The 22,064-nt window shown below is 40.2% G+C and overlaps 1 long non-coding RNA gene across 3 annotated transcripts in view; it reads left to right on the top strand.

The window, feature by feature from the left end:
* LOC122805620 overlaps positions 1-22,064 on the top strand; it is a 211,216-nt gene that overhangs the window by 72,215 nt on the left and 116,937 nt on the right. Inside the window, exon 3 of one of the 3 annotated variants that reach the window (XR_006365390.1) lies at positions 17,502-18,502. The exons of the other annotated variants lie outside the window; for them this stretch is intronic. This is a non-coding gene — a long non-coding RNA (uncharacterized LOC122805620). Of the gene's footprint in view, positions 1-17,501; positions 18,503-22,064 lie in introns of those variants that run through there. 3 annotated transcript variants of the gene reach the window in all.

Raw genomic sequence — 22,064 nt, 5'->3', positions numbered from 1 at the left:
CAGAGGGACAAAGGAAAGGTAAAAGTAGTATGGCATGGAGTAAGGAGATTTTTTTGTAGGAAAGATACCCTCTTATTTAGAGAGAGAGAGAGAAGGGAAGGTGTGAGCAGGAAGAAGGGTATAGAGATGGCAGTAGGGACAGGCACACTAAAAAGAAAAAGACTGAATAAGAAAATGTATAGGTGTATGAGAAAGGAGGAAGGACCACAATGGAAATAGACAGACAGTAGATGAGGATGATTGGCTGACAAATGGGGGTAAATAACACATGAGGAAGGGGAACTCCATGATGGGGGATAATGCTGGGTGATGACCACCTGCCAATCTGTCCCAGGGGGGAGCCTGCCAAGAAGTCAGTCACCTCCATGGCTGACATCATGGTGGCCTGATGGTCAATGGTCAGTGGCTATATATATATGACTCTCTCTGTTACAGGAAGATGTGCTCTTAGATGCCAATCTCTGTCGAGCCACAGGCTTACTTCAGTCCTGCTGCTCTGCCACTTCACCCATCAGGTAATCCAAATGGATTCCTCTGTGCCACTCCTTAATGAGGATCCTACACTGCCCACCTTACAAGCAGCTTTAGAGATCACCAGTGAACCTTCCATATTACCTCCTACAGGATGACCTTTGTCACAAAACAGAGAGACTGGAGTGTGGCTTACTGTGGATCCACCCATAGGTGCTGAGGTAAGTGAAGGACCCTGTGGACGCTGCTAGACCATATTCTCCTCCATGGCTTACACTGCACAATAAATGAACATACATTTTATTTTATTTTATTTATTTTTATTTGCTATTTGTTGACTGGGTTGGTCCATCTGGGATGAAGCTCTTTTTCAGTGGAGATCCAGGGAGAAAAGCCCCAAAGTTACAAACATATGCAAGTACACAAGTAAGATACATAACAACGTAACGAGAGTCCACAATACATAAAACTGTTAACAGATTATATACAATGTTAGCTAACTCTGTATATTGTAACAGGAAATAAATATTTACAGTATAGAGAGAAAAATAAATAAATAATAAGGAAGTTACTTAGTAGCAGTGAGAAGAGATTAAAGTGCAGAAGTGTTTTTTGGCATTCTACTGCTGAAGAGATTGGAACCAGTACAAGGAAAATGTTGGGGTTAAAAGTAGGGAAGGCTTTTGCAGTGAAGAAGGGTGAGAGAGTTAGGATGGAGCTAGGGTTGGGTACTTGTAGGAGAAAAAGAAGTGAATGGTTGGTTTGGGGAGATGGGTTAGTCAGGGGACTGGTAACAGAGGCATAGTTTATTTATGCTAAAGTGATTTTTCACAGTCTTTTTGATCTAGTGTGTGGGAAAACAAAATAACATTGACAGAGGGAACATGTACACAACAAAAACAGCAGAGGTCAGTATGTTGTTGCACACTTTTGTATGACAGGCCCTGGAAGGAATCAACAAACAACAGAGCAGTGGTGATACTTATGACAAGACAGGATAAAACAAGGAATATGACTGTCTGTGCCCCTGTCACCAATGTGTGGGACACTGGCACAGGTTATGGATGGTAAACAGTATGTACATAATAGGCAATGAAGTAAGGAAGGGAGAGCCAAAATGTACAAATGAAATGTACTGCCCTGTGGAGGAAAAATGAAAAAATAAATACATGTACGTGGAGTTGTCATACACAGTGTGGCAAATACAGAGATGTGTGGCACAGTATCACATAGACCATGTCTAGCAATAACACAATGACAGAAGCATAACTGGATCAATTGGCACCCTGTGCCACTGCTATGAACAAGCACCCCAGCAACCCATCCCCTCAGCTATTCAAGTGAAGAAAAAAAAGCATTTCACAAACCATAGAATATTGCACTATAAAAACTGTAGATGATTTATTTATTTTCATTTGTTTGCCAAAAAAGTACACATTTTCAGTGGAGGCCCAGGGAGAAGCTCCAGTAACAGTGTACTATTAAAAACTGTTGGAAAATCTCCAGCAGACAGAAGTATTGGTAATGTACACCACACTGCTCTCCAGACCACACAGCTGTCACTCCATACTGATTATTTTGTGCTGACACTGCAATGCACCTGGCTGGGATATGGTATAGTTTGTTAGAGTGTTGGTGGCATACCATTAGAGCAAAGGAGCAGGTAAGAAATATTGCAATGCCGAGGGGAGGGAAATTGTGTCTAAATGAAGGGCGTGCAAGCAGAAAGAGTTTTTGCTATTCTTTGATAGTGGACAGTCATCTATGCCCCACTGTCCATTTACAACAGGTTGCATCCCATCAGGGGCCCACTAGAGAAAACATGCATGACAGCTAAAACATGTGTAGGGGCCTGGGATTCAGTATGAGCATAGGGAATCTGTTATATTTAACAACATTGTAGTTTATGTTGGGTGTATGTTGGGCTTGGAATTCTATGAATAAAGACTGGGCTGTAGACATTGCAGTGTGGCCAATATATGGGGGCCACATGTAAATCACTGTGTTATTGCATCACAGCAGTTATGTCATTGCATTGCACAAGGCCATATATACCACATGAGGTGGTGAGGGCAGTAGGGAAGGGAGGGTTGTATAGCATTAGCAATCCTTTATGCGCACACTGATCCACATGTGTTCCCGTAGGTGTACCACAGCTGTTATGGCACCAAAAAGTAGCAAAACACTTAGACATTTACAGCACATGAGACAGATGTCCTGCTACTGGCCCTAAGGACACACAGCAGGTGTATCCTTGACATGGATAAAGAAGATAAGACCTTCAAAGACCAGGTTTGACAAGGAATGGTACAGCAGATGATTTTTTTTTGGTAGGCACTACAATTTAGTGCTGCAGGTACACTGGAGTATGACCTATGTGGTCTTGAATGCAAGAAGCAGGGCAGAGTACAGCATAAGAGACACCTGCTGTTAGATCTGCCTTCCAAGGCTGCCCCTACAACAGACCATCAGATCATAGTTAGAACAGTTCCTGTTAGTACTCAGATGTGGCACTAACAGGGCACCTACCTTTTTTAATTTCTCCAAGAATTTTTGTTTTCTAATACCATAACAGGAATGGACCCCATTCCTAAGTCAATGTATGATTAAAGTTCATGAAATTAGTACTGTTTCAATCTATGATGTCAGCCAGTAGTGCTGTTCACAGCACCTGCAATATACCCAGTAATGACTCCTTCTGCAGTTTGTATGGAGTTACATGTATTGGTAACATATCTAAATACGAATGTAAATTCTTTTTTATAAGACCCGTTGCTCTTACTACTATTGGAACTGTCTGGGTTTCATTCTTCCACATTGTTTTAATTTTTTCCTGCAGATCCTGATATTTTATGACTTTCTGTCTCTTTGTACGCAAGACACTGTATTCACTGGGTGTTGCGATTTCAGTGATGAATGCTACTCTTGTCTTCTTTTCTTGGACCACTATATCTGGTTTTCTAGCATCTATCTTTTGAACTGTTGGTAATGGGTAATCCCATGTGATGTAGACTTCCTCTTTTTCTATGATGCTTTGTGGCTCATGTTTCCAGTGTTTTTCAGCCACTTCAATACCATAATGTTTTCACAATCCCCAGTGCAACAGTCTCGCCACATTATTATGCCATTTAGTATACAGTCCTTCTGCCATTAGTATGTCACAACCAGCAACGAGGTGTGCAATTGTCTCCAATTAGGTTTTACAAAACCTACATTTTGTCTGTTTCTCCCACATGTTCAATGAACTTTATAAACCAGCGTGTACGCAGCCCACTATCTTGGGGCGCCAATATTTACCTTCCATCTCTTGGTTCGAATTTGCCTCTCCTTAACCATTCCTGTGTTTGTTCCTGATCAACATGAGGTTCTTCCAGAAGTTTTCTATATTTGCAACTATATTTATACTTTTTCCACATTTCTTGCCTTCTCATCTGATCCTTCACCTTTTTCTTCTGTTTTTTGGCACATTCAGTTGCTTTATGATTTTTATCTACTTCTGGTTTGATTTCCATCCCTGCATGACACCGATAAACTTCTGCTAGATTAAGCAGAGAAGTTTTCTTAGATTTATTCTCCTCATGTTTCAAAACTTTCAGTACGTTTGGGTCTTGTGAAGTCAGCAGATATGTGTGGAGTCCCACGATTGCAGATCTATACATATAATCATTTTCAAGGAGGCCCATCCCTCCTTTGGAACGTGAAATATATAATCTTGGTATGTACTGATTTTTATAAATCATTTGCTGAGCATGAAGCATCCTTCTTGTTAATCTATCCAACACGTTTTAGAGCCAGTCAATCACTCGAAAACTGCACGTTAGGACAAGAAGAGCAAATGGGTTTATAGCCTGGATTTTGTCCTATATGTCAATGCTATTTTCAGGATTAATTTAAGTCTTCTGAAGTATTCCATACTAAGTTTTATTTGCATTTGTTCATGTTTTATTGTTGATCCTTCATCAATTCCCAAATATTTATACACTCCTTCTTGCTCAAGTTCTTTTATATCACATTCTTGTCTCAAACTGATGTTTTCCCGGCATTGCAGTTTTCCTGCTTTAAAGGTTGCTTTTACACATTTATCAAGACCAAATGACATTTTTATATCATCTGAAAAAGTTTTGAAAACTTGCAGTTGTGCTTTCAGTTCCTCATCTGATGAGCCATACAGTTTTAAATCATCAACAAAGAGAAGATGAGAAGTCTTTACACTTTGTTGTTTTCTAGGAGCCAGATTATAGCCATGGCCTAAGCTTTTGAGTAAACAGCTTAATGGATTAAGGGCAAGGCAGAAGAGTAACGGTGACAGAGAGTCTCCCTGGAATATCTGCCTCTGAATTTTTATCCCTGGGATAACAATTTGTCCTTTATGACAGCCTAATTGGAAAGTGGTCTGCCACTGTTTCATGGTTACTGTAATGTAATCGATCAGTGTGGGGTGCATCTTATACATTTTTAAGTACTCTTTTATCCATGAATGAGGGATACTATCAAATACTTTTTTGTAGTCAATCCATGTCTTAGTTAGATTCTTCCCCTTTTTACAGTTCTCCACTATGACTTTATTTAACAACAAATGATCCTTTGCTCCGTATGACTTTCTTTTATTGCTCTTTTGTTCTACTGCCATAATTGAGTTTTCTTCTAAATGACTATGTTGGCATTAATTCCCGTGTATAGTTTATGCATCGTTGGAAGGCAAGTTATTGATCTATAATTTTTAGGGTAGCTTGCAGGTTCACTCTTAAGTAGGAGCATTGTTTTTCCTGGTGTTAGCCAGGTTGGTGTCTGTTCTGGGCATGCATATAAATAGTTCTTACTCATGGCTAAATCTTCATGCAAAGATGTTAATACCTTTAACCAGAAGTTAGGTACTGCATCTGGGCCTGGGATTTTCCAGTTAGAGGCTTTTCTTAACTTTGTTTCAATCTGTCTAGCTGTTACTTCATCCCATTTCTTATCCTGTACCTTTAAACTTCTTATTCTTTCTTTTACTTCTTCTATCCATTTAGCATCTTTGTTATGTTCCACATGATCTTCATAGATACTTCTCCAAAATGTATCTATTTCTTCTTTTTTTGACGGTCTTTCAATTCCTTTTATCTAATTTCCCAGTTCTGTATAAAACCTTTTTGGGTCCTCAATAAATTGTTTATTTTGCACTTTTCCTTTATATTCATCTTCGTATCTTCTAAGTTTTTCCGCCTGTGGTAAAATTTTTAATTTATTTGCAATAGTGCATGATAGATCCTGGCCTGTTCTAATATTGAGCATTGCTTTTCTCATATCTATTTTTCTTAGTATTTTTGTTGATCTATTCCCTCTTCTATAGTCTAACGGTGACACTTCTTGTCTTAGTTGCTTTATAATATTCTCTATTTGATATTTCCATGATGGTATTCTATTTCTCCCCTTCCTTTCCCTCACTACCCTGCGTTCTTGTGGTAGAACTTTATCAGTTATTAATTTAGCAGTACAGTAATATCTCCTGTTTACTTCTGTTATATCGCATGGATCTCTATGAATAGTCCTAATTACTGTGTTCATTTGTTTTATCAGACTACTGACTTTTTGGGTTTTATTAACCTTCTGTAGTCTGTTTCTTTCATTGATCTTGATATATCTGTCCATGTCTATTAAATCAAAGAATTTTCTTCCAAACTGAGGGCACATCCCTTGTTTTCCAGTTCCTGCGGACATTCTATAGAAGGTTCTGTAGCATCTTCCTGTGACACAATCTCATAAATTTCATCCCGTGCCGTCCATTGCTCTATCATATGGGAACTCACAGTACTATCACTTCTCAACATTGATGGCATCACAGTTTCCTGTTCCTTCCCTTGCTGTCTGGCTTCAAGTGAACATTTATACTGGTTTCCTGTGGAAGGCTTCAAAATATCTTCATATGGCACCTGACCAATTGCTTTCTGTTCCACTGGTTTCCCCTTAATTTGGATATCCATTACTCTATCCTGTTGTGGTGCTTTCTAAATTAGATTTTCTATCCTTCACTCTGCAGGTACTCCATAACCTCAGTTTCTATTTCTTTAACTTCTCCATTACTAATCTCCTTTTCCTCTTTGTATTCTTATTTTTTGTATTGTAAAGTTTTCCATGTCCAGATTCCTTTGTCTTTATTTCTTTTCAAATATCTTTGGTGCTGCTCTTTTTGTATTGGTTAGTTTTGCTTTCTCCTTTGCATAAATATTACATCATATTAAATCTCTTTTTCTTTCCCATGTCTATATTTCTTCTTCAGATGTTTTCTGATCTTTCTGTTTCTCCCTGATTTGGGGACTCACTCCATCCTGCTGTGATGTAACCTGGGTTAGACCTTTAATATCAAATCCTTCATTTTGTAGGCACTCCACAACTTTAACTTCTATTTTTTAACTTCTACTTTACTGATCTTCTTTTCCATGTTCCATCTTTGTGATATTATTTTCTTTATTGTGAAATTTGCCATATCCAGATGCCTTTGCCTGTATTTCTCTTCAAATATCTTTGGGGCTGCCTTCTTTACATTGATTAATTTGGCTTTCTCCTTTGCATAAATATTGCACCATATCAAATCTCTCTTTCTTTCCCACATCCCTGTTTCTTTTTTATACTTTTCAAATATCTCTTGGTTTTGTTGTTTATATTTTTGCCCTTCCTCAGATGCTTCTTTTTCCAAGCAGATCAAGATTTCTTGATGTATATACTGTTTATCACAAATCTGCTGTATTAATGAACACAAATTTTAATTTGAAGCTACTGACAGTTTTTCTTGTGGAAATATTTTTTCTTTCCTCTAATTTCTCTTAATTGTTTTGCATATCTTGTGTCTGCCACCTACCCTGAGAGATGGTCTGGATGTTGGAGCAGGACAAATCAAGAGTGCCTGATTATCTGTTGGGGATGCCCTAAGTGAGTACTGCATAGTGCCAGTCATGTAGCACGTTGACAGCTCAACTACATGGTGTAAACAGACTTCACCATATGCTTTACTGTCAACAAGGAACATTAGTGTTTTGACTCCAAACACCCACAACACAGGCTATGACTACATGGGTGTCTGTAGAGAATGTATCAAATGAGCTGTGTAACATACCATTGCAAGCCAGAACTAGTGAACACCTCTACAGAGTGCACTAGCTCACACACAATATTACATTTCTGAGCCTGAGGGACTTTGAGGGAGGAAAGGATGCATCCTGCAAATAAATAAATACATAAATAAAACTAAAAACATGTATGAGCTCAGATACTTGGGATGGACTGCCTGCATCATCTTTGTTTAGTGAACGGCATCCTGTCCATGTGAATCCTACAAATGGTACACAGACAGCAGAAACACTGACAGCATACAGGGGACACACAATCTCTAAGGTCCACACACATAGTATTGGCGAGAGGCACATAGGTGCCTGTCAGTGGCTTGGGACACAGGCATTACATGATATTGGTGTTGTCCTAGGCATTAATCAGTGTGTGTGTAGGCTGTGATACAGGCACAGATGGATATTAATCAGACCACAGCAGAGGAGCTCAGTGGAATGATTGACCTGGATGAAGACATCCATGGCCTCCATGACTTCATGCAACCATTGTAGAGAATAGCAGCATTAATGCATCCTTGCAAATGGCAAGGAACATAATGGTAGGGGAAGCTTGCATAACATAGTGGTAGGGGAAGCTTGCACACTACAGGTTATCATGGCAGCTTTCTCAAATGTTTGCCTCCACTGCTGCCTCTACCCCTGCTTGTTTCCTCTCTCAGACATGGATGATATTATTATGGCTCAACCATTGCCTCCATACTTAGCCAGAGACACTCACTTGGATTTGGGCAACACTCTTATGGCTCTAGCATCACTTCCACCTTTTGCCATGGCTAATTATGTGGATATGGGTGTAATTCTAATGTTACTATTGCCCATGGCCATGGAGAGTTTTGTGTGTGTGTGTGTGTGTGTGTGTGTGTGTGTGTGTGTGTGTGTGTGTGTGTGTGTGTGTGTGTGTGTGTGTGTGTGTGTGTGTGTGTGTGTGCGTGCATATATATCCAATTCCATTGTGGGCTTACCCACACATCACTGTCATGGTTTTGGAGTTCTAAAGTGGCCAATTCCTTGGTATAACCCCTTGAATGACCCATATTTCTGGTCAGTCAGGGCATACTAACAGACAGTCACATTCTGTAACCACATAGCAGGGAACATGGCTACAATCCAGCATATGGGGGACACACTATGGCTTCCTCTGATGAATATGCCATCACACCTGCCTCTGCAGGGACAGTTGGTAAATTTTTCCAGCACTCCACCCATTGAAGCTCCACACCATCACCATAGGATATGATCACCAAAACACCCTAGCACTGTGTAGGCTTTCTGAAGGGGTCTATATTATAACATCAAACTCTTAAAACTTCGAATGTTATAATATCGAACCATTTCAATCGAAAGACCACAACATCGAACAGTCAGAATAGCTAATTTTTTCCCAGGGAAAAAATTTGCTGTTCCGACAAACATACACACAACACAAGCACACCAAAATAAATAATCCACACACATACACTTCACAAAACCCTACACTAAACCATACATACACTACTAGCTATCCACTTACCTTAACCCAACCCTAACCCTAAGGTCCGTAACTACCGCAGACTCACCTTACCCACTCCCTAACCCTAAGGTCCCTAACTATCGCACACTCACCTTACCCGCTCCCTAACCCTAAAGTCCCCATTGCACACTCACCTTACCCACTCTCTAACCCTAAAGTCCCTATCGCACACTCACCTTACCCACTCCCTAACCCTAAAGTCCCTATCGCACACTCACCTTACCCGCTCCCTAACCCTAAGGTCCCTATCGCACATTCACCTTCGTTCGCACACTTACCTTAACCCAGTCCGTAACCTTCACTCCACAGTTGAGGAAATAGTGAAGCTGCAGAAACGGCCCACCAAATACTTTCCCTAGGAAAGTATTCGATATTCTGCAGCTTCGCTATTTTCAGCGTTCGGTGCATAGGGTTCGATATTATAACATTCTAAGTTTTAAGTCTTCGATATTATAATATAGACCCTTCTGAAGACACCAACTATTACCCTTCCACATATTACAAACTCAAAAATGTAAGGCTTGCCAAGTTTTCACATTAATGGTGAAATACTCAAGAACCAAGAACACTGAAATAATTGTTCCATCAGAAAGTTTACCAAAAAAAAAAAAAAAAAAAAAAAACAATAATTTATTCCATAAAAATGTAAGCACTTTCATCCTTACCCAATCCAGGACTTCATCAGAACTAACAATTATATAAAAAAAAAAAGAAACAGTAAATTATATAACAAATGAAAGTGCTTAACATTTTATGGAATAAATGATTTGTTTTTCGTAAAACTTTTAATATAACAATTATTTCAGTGTTCTTGGCTCTGGAGTATTTTGCCATTTATGTGAGTACTGGGCGAGCCTTGTTTTTTGAGTTTTTAGCTGTCTGGTGTCAAGGTTCTGCTCTCACTGCTTTGGTTTTGCTTCCATATATTACAGCTAAGCTAGTGTCATTGTGCCATTTTACTGTCCCCCACCTTCTGCTCTAGCCTTCCTACGTACTGGGTCATATGGGTTATGCAATGTCTGATGCACAGCATGTACACTCCATGCACTGAGCTACATAGTCTGGATGTGTAAATGCATGCATCACTTTTGTTCTATGTTTGTCCCGCCATGGCACATAGCTGTAAACCAGACACTAACTTTATTGTCAATCCCACAACATATTTCAACCACCTCTGCCTTATATTGGGACCTGCCACAGCTACATCTTCCTCCTCCAATTCTGCACTCAGCTTCTTGCCTTACTGGTGGCACCTTACTGTCAACCATTGCTATGGTTTCCCCCTTCTTATAACTGTTTATGTAACCCCATGTGGTATAGTATGACACGCAACACAAACAGTGTTCCTCATAGTGTTCCTCATATTTGTATCCAGGCAGTAGAAATGGGACACCAGTACTCTGAACATGCAATTACAGATAGGTTCATAGGAGGTTACTAGCCTATTGGCCCTATGGTCTTTATAAGCCTAACCATGTTGTTACCTTATTGACCAAGTTGTATGGTCTATATTTTCAGTGCAACTCTATGATCAGCACTGACTGCCCTTATCCAAGAAGGACATAGGTGACACCCCTGGGGTAAATTTATGGTCTCCCATCCAGGTGTCTAAGTTACGCTTAAATAGGGTCATTGAGGAGCTCTGTTTTATGTGATTTGGGAGTTTGTTCCAGCAGAGTGGCAATCTCTGGGAGACATATCTGTCTCTCCAACATGTTCTGTTAAAGTTGCAGGATAGGTTTAAGATCCTTAGAGTGAGAGAATCGTGTCCCACTTGACTTGTGGACATGCAGCATTTCCATTAGGGCAGGGTCCGAGAATTCTCCGTAGGGCAGGCACAAGTTGGCTCTCAATAGCTTATAAGATAAAGACTACAGTGACAGGACCTTCAATCTGTATCTTATAGGCTATTGAGAGGTGACTTGTGCCTATAAGATACAGACTGAAGGTTCTGTCACTGTAGTCTGTATCTTATAGGCTATTGAGAGACTATAAGATACAGACTACAGTGACAGGACCTTCAGTCTGTCTATGTAGGTCATGTGTTGAATGCCTTGAATTTTCTTGGTGAGAAACCTCTGAGGTCTTTCCAGCTGCTGCAAGTGCCTGGTGAGGTACATACAGATGGGAGCATTGTACTGGTCTGTTGAGAACTGAGTACAGGGGAGTTATAACATGCCTAGATCTGGATGTGATGCCCTTACTTATGAGATGTGCAATACAAAAGGCATTCCTTATCACTGTGGGCACATGGTGATCGAAGGTAAGGTTGCCATCAACCTGTGCTTCCAAATCTCTCACCACAGGTTTTGAGCTAAGGGGAGTACTGTTAATATTGTAATTTGCAGGGACTTCCCCTTTGCTGAAAGGGAGGATAACTCATTTTTTGTGTTTAGTTTAAGTTCTTGCTTTGGCACCAGTCATTTGTCTCTCTAAGCCCTTTTTGTAGTATGTCAGCATCTTTGGGGGACTCAATGATTGCATCCAGTTTGCAGTTATCAGCAAACTTGGTAAGCCACAGCTCATCTATTTTCACCTGGACTTCTGAGAAATAGATTCCAAACTGTTGGGGGCCCAGCACAGATCCTTGTTGTACACCACTGGTAACTGGTCTGCTAGTAGAGGTGGAATCCCCAACTTTGCCTGTATGCATTTTGTTGGTGAGCCAGTTGGCTACCCATCTAGTGACATATGGCTTAATTTCCAGCTGGGTGAGTTTCTCAATGATGCCTGAGTGGGGGGGGGGGGGGGTGGAGGGGGGGGGTTGTGTCAAAATCCTTGGCTAAGTCAAGATATGCTGTATATACTGTTTTGCCTTCATCCAGGGCTTGGGTGACACTCTCAAAGAAGTTCACCAGGTTTAATAAGCATAATCTACTGTTAAAGAAGCCAGATTGGATCAGGTCAAGAGTCTGAAGGTCACCTATTTCTTTGTTGATAAAGTCCATGATGATTCTCTCCATGGCCTTGCAGATAAGGCTAGTTAGTCTTATGGGTGTATAGTTCTCAGGGTCGGATGTTCTTACTCTGCTCCAGTGTGGTGTTGTACTCCCCCTCTGCCTGTTTCTGTTGGTGAAGGTTATCAGCCATGGCTACAGGGCATAAGCAGTATCTCCTGTAGCACACAACAACAAATGCAGGTACGAGTGATCTGCTAGGCATCATTATGCCATTCAGCCATCACTGGCTTTAGAGCTGATAATCATGCACCTACCAGTTATATGTCTTAGTGGGAAATACACTCACAAGAAATAATGGCACTGGTCACAGGTGTGCTAGATGTGAGAACCATGGGAACTGCCTGGATGGTGCACACTGACGTTGTATACAAAATATCCTGTGCATTGCAAAGCTGATTGAGTGGAAAACTGTCTCCTTCTGAATGATATATTTTTCACCACACATTAGAGCTGGGGCTTTAATAGAAATGTGGGTGCAGCCAGTGGAACCTAAGACCTCGGGGAAATGCCTATGGCACAGAACAGCCACATGGTGATGGTTCTTTCCCCGTTTGTGGGAATCACATCTGTTATCCACATGCATCATCATCATCACTTCTAGGATCCAGTACAAGATTCCTGAGGTTTAGACCTGCAAAACTCCTAGTTTGTCCCCAGTTAGATGGTGAAAGGTTCCAAGTAGCAAGAAATGTTAATGCTACAGAAATGTTTGTGTCCACCAGGATACTCTTTTCATGTATCCCCCGTTGATCCACTATGGAGCAGCACCAATCAATCCATTCCCATGTGATATCTCAGTCCACGTGTTAGCAGAGAACAGAGGTGAAGATATGTCAGTCAATGATGGACATTTCTATGTTGTAGAGGGCAGCACTGAGCAACTCTGCAGATACTGGCCTCTAAAGTGGCTGCTAACAAACTTTGAGTAGCTAAAGTAGATGCTACTTCTAATATCATAATGCAGATAATAATCTTGTTCACCAAAAAATGCTAGTGTACAGAAAAGCTGTTTGTTATGGCTCATCATGCTATTTTTATAATTTTTTAAATCAGACAACCATGTCTCTTGTCATCACTTGCATATGCAATAGCTCTTAACAAAGTGATGCTTATTTGTGCATCATTATGCTATAATTTGCATGCAATATTTTCCATAGTAGCGCAGTTGCACTACATGTGCCTGTGAATGGGCACCTCCTTCTCTCACTCCCCTATACTGTTTGCCAACACTACTTCAAGAAAAGCAGTGTGCTAATGGATTAAAAATATACCTTTTTGTCTGCTCAGCCAGCAGACCTTGCAGTCCAGGTACTACCATAAGAATTTGCCAGCTGCCACTGATAATATGCTTTATATAGTTACAATTTCTGCTGCATGTAACAGAAAAAAATCTTCTCATTAGGAAATGCAACCTGCATATTCAAATGAATGACAGCAGAAAACAAATAAGGGTGGCCAATCAAATCATGTTTAACTCCTACTACATGGGATGGGTGGCCACTCAAATCGTGTTTCTTTAACTCCTACTACATGGGATTATGTTCTTCATCATATTTGTAATCTCTTTTAGTGAAATATTTTGGTAATGACTGAAGTTCAGTTGTCACAGACCCATGATCATTAGATAAGCATAGCATCCTTAGAATTTGGCTAGTAATGATGTTATTAAACATATTCTTGGATGCATAGTTGTACATTGCAAATAGGAATTCTGCTTACAGTTTTCATAAAAATGCAACTATTTAGACTGACACAAAAAAATTATGCGTGATAAAAATGGAAGAAAAGTAACATCAGAAGTAGGAAAAAGACAATTTCTTACTATTATCCCAATATAATAGCAATAATGGTCATTAGCAGAACACACAGTCGAAAAATGTTATGTTGATTGAATTATCCTGGTGTTCCCTTTCAGATAAGGTGATTTATGCATTCGTTTGGCACCAGGAGTATCAAAACAACACCAGCTACCACTGTTTGTTAATCAAATATTAAAACTTTATTTTCCAGCATAAACTCTAATAGTGTATATACCATATGAATATAAATATTAATTAACAGCTTATTCAGGTGTTCTCTGACAGACTCCATATCACAATTGTTAGGAATGGCTGCAAAAAGTGAGTCTGTATCTACTATAACAAGTAAAAAAAAATCTTCATTGTTATAAGAATTTAACCAGATACAGTCATGTTCTATAAAATCATTGCTTTGGCTTATGAACCTTCTGACAACTTCCAGGATATGTTTCAACATATTTTCTAGGTAGAGGTCTATGGGATTTATGATGATAGGTTAAATAGGTGGACTCTTTGCAGGCTTATAAGAAATGGAATTCTAATAAAAGGGCTCCATAGTGTCCCCCTACTGCCCACTACTTCCCCTCATGCACATTGCATGATGCCCCCTCCACAATTCCCCACACCCTATTCTCCTCACACCATCAGGAATACTTTTTTCTACTGTTTTCTATATTTTGACTGGCTTTCTCTTCCTCTTTTTCCTACATTCTTTTAAGGCACTTTAACTATGTAAAATTGAATTCCAATAACAATGTGAAAGAAATATCTGAAGTGAATTAAGTTACTGAAATCAGGGACCCTAGAAGCCATGGGGTTCAAGATGTTTTGAGGTGCACCTTAGATACTTTTTAAAACAGCCTTTCCATCTAAGGAAGGTCTGGTAAAAAAAAATGAAAAGGCCAGGTGATCTTTAGGTCCCGAGAAGCCATGGCATTATAAATGCTCTGAGGTGTATTTTACAGCTTTTTTTTTTTTTTTACAACCTTAAGATCCAGTGATGGCCTGAAGAAAAAACATGAATAAGGAATGAAAGTCAATGTTATTTCTTTTCAAAGAAGAAATATGCAGTGCATGACAAAATACAGGGACAATAAATTGAGAAGACAAATACTTTTAAAGATAAATATATCATATCTATGAATACTGTCAGACTTCCTACCCCTGCAAAAAATAGACAGTCTGTTTATTATTTATTTATTTATTTATTTAAATTTATTGACCGGGAGTGTCCGACTGGACGTAGGTCCATTTTCAGCGGAGGCCCGGGGAGAAAAGCTCCACAGTTAAAATAAACAGACAGTATTTACATTGGATTACATAGTGATTAACAATTTACATAGCAATTACTTACAACATATTTACAGATGAAGAACATAGTACATCAGTAGACAACCAGAATCTTTATCTGTGAAGTGCATACCAGACATTAACAAATGTTACAAGAAGAAGAAGTTTGTGCTGTATAATAAGTACTGGCTTATGAGCATCTGAGCTTGCTATAATCAAGGTAGTTAGTGGAGTGGAAAGAAAGGTAGTGGTTGGATGGGGTGGATGATATTAGAGTGGGAGTTGCAAGGGCATAGCCAGCATGTTTTTAGGTGCGCTTTTAGTAAAGTTTTGAAGTGGGTGCATGATGGTACGGAGGTAATTGTGGGTGGAAGGGAGTTCCATAATTTGGCTATGGTGCAAGAGAATAGTGCTTCACCAGCAGAGGTATTGGCTTTAGTGATCTGCAAGTGATTTTTGCTGCTGGATCTTAGTGGTCTGGTGGTGCGATAGGGTTGGAGTAGATTCTGGAGGGATGGGACATTTAGTGGATGTTTTACTAGTTTGTGGGCGAGTGAGAGTTGATACCACTGAAGGAGGTGAGAGAGTTCAAGCCAGCCCAGTTCAGCAAGTGAGAGACAGTGGTGACTATGGTAGGATGCCCCTGTGGCGAATTTGGCGATTTTGTTGTAGCAGGTCTCAAGTTTGTTTAGATCACATTGCCTTAGGTTGGTATATATTGGAGAGGCTTAAAGTAGGGTGGAGATAAGGTGGGAATTTGCTATTGAAATCTTTGCTGCTTTGGTGAGAAATTGCTTATTTATGTATAACGCTCCTAGTTTTTTGTGGACTTTTTTTATAGTCATGGATATGTGAATGTCAAATTTTAGTTTATTGTCTATTTCCACTCCTAGCAATTTGGTGTGTTCAGTTGGGTATATAGTGGTGTTGTCTTTTGCCGTGATGTTAAAGTGAGAGTTGTTTTGAGTATGTTTGGTGGGTGGGAAGATGAGTAGTTTAGTTTTGTTTGGGTTGAGTATTAATCGGGCATCAGATAACCATGTTTCTACAGAGGAAAAGGCTTCCTGTGTGACTTTTTGCAGTTTTGGTAGGGACTGGGCTGAGCAGATGATGGTCGAGTCATCTGCATATTGTATGAGTGTGCCATGTTTGGTGGCAGAGGCTAGATTATTGGTGTAAACAGAGAAGAGTAGGGGTCCAAGGATGGATCCTTGGGGAACCCCTATGGAGACAGGTAGTTGGGGAGATATGTCATTCTGACATACAATGGATTGTTGGCGGTCAGACAGGTAACTCTGAAACCAGTTGGTGACCGATTGTGAGAAGGATAGGTTATTGAGGACAGAGATAAGTTGTTTGTGTGGGACCATGTCAAATGCTTTAGATAGGTCTAGGAAAGTAGCAGAGGAGAGATAGCCATTGTTTTTATGCTGAAGGATAGTGTTAGTAAAACAGAGTAAGGCAGTGGCAGTTTAGGCAGTTTATCTAACTGACATTAGATTGGGATGAAATTCCAGACACCCACATAGCCACAGTCATCTAATTGAAGTGGTTGTTGTGAAACATATACACAGCATCCCTCCTCACCCTTGAGCCTCCTCAAACAAGCCCTCTTCTGTGTAGCATTCTGATAGACTGCAATGAATAAAAAAACAAACACAGCACAGTAAAATATTTCAACCTGCTGCTTTCTTACCCCATCCCCCAAAAAACAGCCTCCTGTATAACCATCTGATGTCTGATTGTGAGGAAAGTAAAAACATATTGATTGTATTAATGCATTCTTGTTGCTCTTAAAAAGTTCACTGCCCCTAGCCAAGCTACAGTGACTTCCTGGGTACACCTCTGAGGTATGTAAGGAAAGTAAAAGAAATAATGACAACACCATCCCCAGCTCCACACTTCTGAACAGAGTCAGTTTTAGAGTAAGCAGGATTCAGGTCAGAGGCTATTACTAAGCCTGTGTTAAAATCCATGTACACAGCCTGGACTTTTTGGTCATGCCCTCTGAAACTCTAAAGGTCTGGCTGCTCTTTGATGCATTCTATGTCTTATTTTTGGAAGATAATGACTTGTTTTTACTGCTACACAGAAATGTTATGTATGTTCAGTGCAATATTGTGTGGATCCACAGATAATAACTGATTTTATTACTCTTATGCGTGCACAAACATACACACACACACACACACACACACACACACACACACACACACACACACACACACACACACACACACACACACACAGATGCTGCCACTGAAAAGGCTGATGTATAGCAACATGCACAAACACACATACACACTGCACACTTGCCAACAGGTAAATTAGAGAAAAAACTCCATTTAACCTATTTTGTGTCTTTGAGGTGTTTGAGGAAACCAGTGTATATGGATAAGCCTACAAGAAAAACAGGAAGTGCATGCAGACTCTACATAGACGCTGCAACCAAGAACACATCCAGAGTCATGTGATGTCACTGCTACTCTGCAAATGATCATTTCCGTCTACACACATCCTGTTCTTGACAGACCACCAAAAATAACCACTTATTGTCTGCAATACTGATGCTTGAGATGTAAAGTGAAAGAAATGGATAACTTGTTACTCTTAAATACACGGCAAATCTTGTAGCTGCCATTGACTTCTGACTGCAGCTGTTGTGAGACTACTCTGGATTTTTTTTATTTAGGATTTGCAGTTTTGCATTGTTGCTATCCATTTGTTTGTTTATTATAAATTGTTTTAGCTGAAGTTAAATTTTTTTACATTTGCCTTATTTTAAATGTTTTTTCTTAAAGTTTTAAAAGTAATGGGTTAGGGCAAATATTTTCTATTCTTTAATTTGAGAAGAGGTGAAGGCTAGTTGATCTGTGGGAGGAGTTAAGAAGTTGCATTTATTTAAGGTAATCAGAATAAAAAATGTTTTAGTATTTTGTAGCTGCCACTGATCTGTCACCATTGCTGTCAGACTATTTTTCCCATCTACCCTTTCTGCATTGTATTATTGAGCTCAGTGGCTCTTGCATGGTTCACCCTTCTGTACAGTTGACTTTGAAAGGACCCCAGTCTCATATAGGCTGCTCATAATAATGAGCACTGGAAGTTCAAACTAGGAAGTTCCTCCTTCGACTGATAAAACTTCAGTTACCCTTTGTTTCATATCTTCCCAATGTTCAGAGTACACTGCAATACCCAGACTATTAATCCATTTCTTCCATCCTAATTCTAAAATTACAGATATCTGGACAAGACTGCCAATCATTGGTAGCTTGCAAACTACTAGTCAGGAATCAGTTTGGGATTACCGTGGTGGACTTCAAGTATAAACAGAATATATAACAAGAGAAAGAAACTGTTGTCTAAAGCAAGAGGGATATCACTCTGCAGAGGAAGAGTTCCCTCCTAAGCCTAAACAAGAAAATCGGAAATCTTGTAAAGTCTTCTAAAGCAAATTACAAAACTAAAATCACATCTGTAGAATAGAGTTTGTGTGCTGTGTCTTTAAGAAGCTTTTCAAGGACAGCATGTGCATATAAATAGAGAGTATGTGCTAGCTTCAATGCCATTTTGAGGTGAGCATGTATGAGTGTAATAGCTAGTTTATTTATAAGTTTATCTAAATTAAAGTTATTAAGCCTCAATCTTGATGTGTTTCTACATAATAAAGCTGCTTGAACAGAACCCACAAACACTCGTCTATTTCATCCTGACTAGACGAGTGACATGGTGTCAGAACCAGGATTTCAGGGACTGCTTTTCAGAGCTACGAGGTGCACAGATAACAGAGAAGGTAAACTATGAGAAAAGAGCACAAAAAAGGCCAGAAATGAACCAAAGGTAATGAGAACTTGCACAAATGATTTATTTTAGAAAAAAGATAAAACAGAGGATTACAAGGGCACAAACCATATTATTAAACAAGCAAGAGGCACAAAAGGTTTACTAGTTAAACAAAATGTTTAAAATTAAAGTATTTCATAAAACAATTGTCAAAAAAGCACATAAGGGGTTTGGAATTATCTCGAAATTGCAAAATGAGCATGTTTAAATCAAAATGGGCATGTTTAGAGTAAAACGAGTGTGAAGATTGGGTGAAGATAGATGAAGGCTGCCAGCCTAGCCAGATAGAATTTTGGAGATAATTCTGTCATCTGTAAATACTAATGTAAACCACAGGCTTGTTGTCTTAAATGGTAAAAATAGTGTTATATGTGGAACTGGGAAAAATATGTAACAACAGTGCACTCTGCTGGCAGAAAACTGACCAAGTAAAGCATGTTGTGACCCATTGATCTAAACACGGTGCCAAAATGTCTAAATGAAAACATTCTTTCTATTGTTTTAACCAAGAGTTAAATTGCTAGATTTAAACATGCAAATGTATTTTTATTGCTCTGCTTTTTGACCAATTGCAAGATAACAAAAGGAGATGTAAAGAATGTAAATGTAGTTTCTGTTAGCCTGGGAACCCAGGGAAGTGTGAAGAATTATGTAATGTGAACCAGGAATGTGATTTTAAAAACAGAGAGAATCAAAGAGCATAATGCATTTTTGTCTTGACCATTCAACACCAGCACTGAATTGCTCTATATGTCAGTTTATCTTAGACTTGTGTTTTCTCTTAGAAGTAGCTATAAACTTTTTTCTGTGATGTCAGAACTGAATTATTTTAAGTATTTCTCTGTGATCTCTGAACTCTTGACTAGTACTGTGTAGTAAAATGTATTGTCTTGTGGTTTTAATTATTTACTATTAAATATTTTTAAACCCTTTTAACTGTGGCTGTTTTGTGTAGCTGATAATTATTAGCTGCGTGGTGGCAGTGATTTCTGCCATATAGACTGGGTAAAAGGGGCACAGCTGGAGAACCTGTGCCAGCATTTCCCAGGAGTGTTTGTGTGGTTGTATAAAACACTTATCTCAAAGTGTGTGTGTGTGTGTGTGTGTGTGTGTGTGTGTGTGTGTGTGTGTGTGTGTGTGTGTGTGTGATTCCTGTCAGACACAACAAGCTGCAAGCAGCTTGGGAGGGACCCTACAAGGTGGTAAGAAAGATAAGTAATGTTAACTACATGATGGAACTGCTAAGCAGAAGGCAGGGGCACAAATTGTACCTGTTAACATGATGAAAACCTTACCATGATAGGAAGGCCCTTGTGCTGAGCATTTGCAGTGGATTACAGGAGGAGTCTGAGGGAGATCTGGTGACTGATCTCCTCAGTGAGGCTCAGGCTGACACCTCAGTGGAAGGGGTAGCAATTTCACAGCAGCTATCTCCTACCCAGGTCAGAGAAATCTGAGCAGTGTTTCAGGAATTTGGGGATATGTTCACTGGGAAACCAGGGTGCACCCACCTGGGGCAGCACCAGGTGGATACAGGACCCCAAAGGCCTATTAGGCAGGCCCTTTATAGAGTGCCTGAGAGAGTCAAACAGACTCTGAGGGAGGAGGTACAGGAGATGTTGGAACTAGGGGTGATTCAAGAGTCCAACAGTCCCTGGGCCTCCCCAGTGGTGCTGGTGCCAAAGAAGGATGGCAGCAACAGGTTCTGTGTGGACTACAGGAAATTAAATAGTCACACAGAGTCAGATGCTTATCCCATGCCTAGGACAGATGAGGCCCTAGAGCAGCTGGGTGGGGCTAAGTATCTTCATAGGTTCATAGGTAGGTACTAGGCTATCTGCCCGAGGGCATTTATAAGCCTAGCCAGAGTGTGTTGGCTTTCGCCACCCCATTAATTAATTAACTACAACCATTGATCTTACCAAGGGTTACTGGCAGGTGCCCTTGACCCCCAGTGCTAGAGAGAAGTCAGCCTTTGTGACTCCATTTGGCTTGTATGAGTTCACAAAGATGCCCTATGGGATGAGGAATGCCCCAGCAACTTTCCAGAGGCTGGTAGATCATATCCTAGGAGGAGCAGGAGGGTTTGCCCTTGCTTACCTAGATGATATTGCCATCTACAGCCATTCCTGGCCAGAGCACCTTCAGCATGTCAGGGAGATGCTGGGCAGACTACAGAAAGCATGGTTGAATATTAAGCTGAGCAAATGTCAGGTGGGTATGGCAGAGGTCTCCTACCTAGAACATAGAGTGGAGAGTTTTAAGATAAGGCCAGAACCTGCCAAAGTGGAAGCCATTCAGGCATGGCCTGCACCTGTTACGAAAAAGCAGGTAAGGGCATTTTTAGGGACCGCAGGATACTACAGAAAGTTTGTCCCCAATTATAGTACAATAGCTGCTCCCCTCACAGACCTGACAAGAAAGAACAGGCCAGATAAGGTAGTGTAGACCCCAGCATGTGAGAAGGCATTCCAGAAGCTTAAAGAAGCTTTGGGAGGACCCCCTGTGTTAGCCAGTTCAGATTACAGCAAATAATTTGTTGTGCAGGTGGATGCTTTGAACCATAGGGTGGGGACTGTACTTAGCCAGATTTCTTTAGAGGGGGAAGAGCACCCAGTGGTTTATTGTAGGCTCCATCCCAGGGACGAATGCTATGCAGCTGTAGAAAAGGAATGTCTAGCCATAGTGTGGGCACTGCAGAAACTTCAGCCTTATCTGTATGGAAGGAAATTCACTGTTATGACAGATCACAACCCCCTAACATGGTTAAACAGAGCCAGCCAGCAAAATGCCAAGTTGCTAAGATGGAGCCTGGGGTTGCAAGCATATGATATGTCCATGCAGCACTGCAGTGGGATTAGCAATGCCAAAGCAGATGGACTCTCAAGACAGGGAATGGGGTAAGGTATATTCAAATAGACCTAACTCCCTCAAGCAGCGTTTCTCAAGGGTCACTTGAAAAACTAGCTTGAGTTCTCCAGGGGGGAGATATGTGAAGTTTGGGTGAAGATAGATGAAGGCTGCCAGCCTAGCCAGATAGAATTTTTGAGATAATTCTGTCAACTGTAAATACTAATGTAAACCACAG

Source organism: Protopterus annectens, chromosome 6.part1, assembly GCF_019279795.1.
Source record: "Protopterus annectens isolate FY-2018-M chromosome 6.part1, PAN1.0, whole genome shotgun sequence".
Classification (NCBI taxonomy): Eukaryota; Metazoa; Chordata; order Ceratodontiformes; family Protopteridae; genus Protopterus; species Protopterus annectens.
Note: the sequence above shows the minus strand (reverse complement) of the source record. Positions and strands in the feature narration are given on the sequence as shown.